Here is a 3,423-nt window from a genome sequence, read left to right on the forward strand (position 1 = left end):
ATTTTTTTTTCCCAAACGATGAAAGCCCCACCTTGTTTCTGGATCATTCAGACTGAAGCTGGCGTCAGCATGAGAGCACCACCATCTCGTGGCTCCGTCGTGGTCATTCCGCGAGCAATCATGGCAGCCGCTCCCCACCGGAAGCCTGCGGGAGTCGGGGGCCCCCAAGACTTTTGTACAATCTTCACGGCTGAGGGGACGCTTTTCGAGAATGGAGCCCAAGCCCTAGCAGGCAAGCGTCCGAGTTCCAAAGTGTCCCAGGGCCATTTCAGTGGACCAGGCCTAAAACCGCGGAGCCGTCCGCCATTTTAAGAGCCATGTGGCAGCCGCCTATCGCTGCACTGCAAGAGTGGGAGCAACTCAACAACATGGTGAGCGAGACGCTGTAGCCGCAAGAGCGGGCGCAACTCAGCTAGATGGCCGCCACCTGGGGAGGCCCGTTCAAGCCGCCTCCCCCACGCCCCCCCCCGGGCTGCCGCACGCCAATTTTCGGAGCAGCATTGTAGGATACCAAAACCAGTGCGGCAGTTTACTGGACATCACCTGGGTGCCTGTCGTACATGTTGTGTCAGCCATGTGACACTGGACACAGACCGCTACTGACGAGGCCTCCCCCCGCACCACCCGGGACGCCCCACGCTGTTTTTCTGTGCTGCATTGTAGGATCCCTAAACCAGTGCGGCACCCAGGCGACATCACCTGGGTGCCGTCCAGAACTCTGCACGTTGTGCTGCCTTGGGACTATTCGCACAAAAGACAGCTTCTAACCATTGTTGCTTTTTGTGTTGAGAAATGTTTAAATGTTTTTAGTTTTTGTTCCGTTCGTTAAAGTTAAAAGTTAATAAAGTTTTATAACCTTACTTTGTTGGAGTGTTATCTATTTTTTTAAAAACGGGTGAATGGGGCCTTGAATCGGGTTATTGTCATGTGTGGGCTTTGGAAGTGTGCTGCTGCAGGATCGGACATTTCAAACTCGAATGCACGTTCTTTTTCTTACCTTTCCGAAGCATGGAGCGCAATAGCAAGCAGAGAAAGGGTGATGCACGTGTTGAACACTACCTGACCTGGCAAGTTGCTGGCAGTGCCCCCCCGCCCGCTCCTGAAAGAGGGCACACACACACACCGCCGCTCCGAGTACTTCACAAATCTTTAAAAGACCATGCGCTTGTTCATGAGGCTTAAATGGTTTATCACCTCTTCTAGAACCCCTGCATCGACCCTCTGACGTTTCCTGGAAAAATTACCATGTAACACAATACCAAGCCCTGTCAGCTGAAACCCCCAAGGAATCGTGGGGCATATTATCAAGGGGGTTTATCTCCGCTTTTTTGGCTTTAAAAGCCTTGAAAGCGGAGATAAAATTATCTCCCTATTACCAAGCTGTCGCTAACACCAGTTAGTGACAGCTAAAAGGAGATAGCGACCATCTTGGGCCCCGCTTTGCATGTCAGTGATACTTATCACTAATGACATGCTAAGTGGCGTGCCAAGATGTTAGCGACTGGAAACAGTCCCTAACATCGCTACCTTCTATTACCAACTTTTGGAGATATTCGCGCTAAGCGCGAATATCTCCAAAATCTAACACCTGCCCTGAGCAGTTCTTAGCCATGTTATCCAATGGGAGGTGGATAACATGGCTAAGAGCATTTGCTCGATAATACATGAATATCGCTGACTTTTCTGCGATAATAGCAAGGTTTATCTGCGATAAAAATCGCAGATGTGCGGCGATAATTTTTGTCTCTAAACAAGTTAGAGACAAAAATTATCGCTAGTTGTTCGTAATATGCCCCCGTGTTTTTGCTTGCAGAAATCGGGAGGCGGGAGACTAGCACTGAAATCAGTAGTCACACGCCTGAATCGGGAGGGTTGGCATGTCTGAATTCTCTACAGCTGGGGCCATAAACTACATCCGCAGGGGTAGGTGATAGCCTGGGACCAGCCTGGCATCTAAAATGGCTGCCGTGCACGACAAAATTGTGGCATTGGAAAAAAGGCAAGATGGCGCAGCCGCTGGAAGAGATGTATCAACATATATCAGCCTCCTCAGCCACCCTCAGGAAACATAGGGGATTAGGATACGTCTCCCGCACCCACTTATACCTAGTAATTTAATTAACGAAGCACAAAATGGCGAATTCCTGTTTCGCTACCAGTTTGCGGCCCAGTTCGCGGCCCGTGAAGCACTTCTACCGTGAAAAATCATTTTTTTTTTATTTTCCCCACGGGACCCTTTAATAACCCCAACAACATTCCTAGGGGGTCAAGAGGGGGATACCTTGCCCCCTTTCATTAAATTCCCTTTTCGTTTTTCACCTCTTCTTCTCTCTCGATCCTACCGAGAGACAAGATGGCGGCCGCTCCGGACTGTCACGCAGCAAAAAAAAAAAAAGCTCACGCACAGCCGCTGGAAGAGATGTATCAACATATATCAGCCTCCTCAGCCACCCTCAGGAAACATAGGGGATTAGGATACGTCTCCCGCACCCCCTTATACCTAATAATTTAATTAACGAAGCACAAAATGGCGAATTCCCGTTTCGCTACCAGTTTGCGGCCCAGTTCGCGGCCCGTGAAGCGCTTCTACCGTGAAAAATCATTTTTTTTTTATTTTCCCCACGGGACCCTTTAATAACCCCAACAACATTCCTAGGGGGTCAAGAGGGGGATACCTTGCCCCCTTTCATTAAATTCCCCTTTCGTTTTTCACCTCTTCTTCTCTCTCGATCCTACCGAGAGACAAGATGGCGGCCGCTCCGGACTGTTTAGAATGTTGACAGACACCGGAGAGCCAATCAGCTTTCTGCGCGCAAAGTTCCGATAAGCGAAAAGTAAGCGGACCGGATCGCTGCCCGGAGCGCTGTTACAGATATATATCTTGATTTAAGCGTTAATTTCTCAAAATCCACTGAAGCACATATATTGAGACCTAGCAAAGGCACATCGGGCTAACAGTCCCTACAATTTTGCCAAGTTTCGTGCAAATCCATTCAGCCGTTCGAGCTAAAAGTGAGTCCAACCGCCCTATGGAAAACTCAATGCAAAAAACGCGTTTTGGGACCCCCCTTTTTTCTCAGCCCCCCCTTGACGAAACCCCACCAAATTTTCAGGGGCTGCTCAGAAACAAAATGTGCCATTTTCCTGAAATTTTCAGCCAATTCCGTCCACAAACGCAAAAGTTATTAGACATAGAATTTTCAGAAATCCCATAGGGAATTAATCCTAACTATATATACCTACTGGCGATAGCCAGTAGGTAATATATATATATATATATATATATATATATATATATATATATATATATATATATATATATCCAGTACGGAGCCTGGATATATATATATATATATATATATATATATATAATATATATATATATATATATATATATATATATATATATATATATATTACCTA

Source organism: Lissotriton vulgaris, chromosome 7 (genome assembly GCF_964263255.1).
Source record: "Lissotriton vulgaris chromosome 7, aLisVul1.2, whole genome shotgun sequence".
NCBI classification, from domain to species: Eukaryota; Metazoa; Chordata; class Amphibia; order Caudata; family Salamandridae; genus Lissotriton; species Lissotriton vulgaris.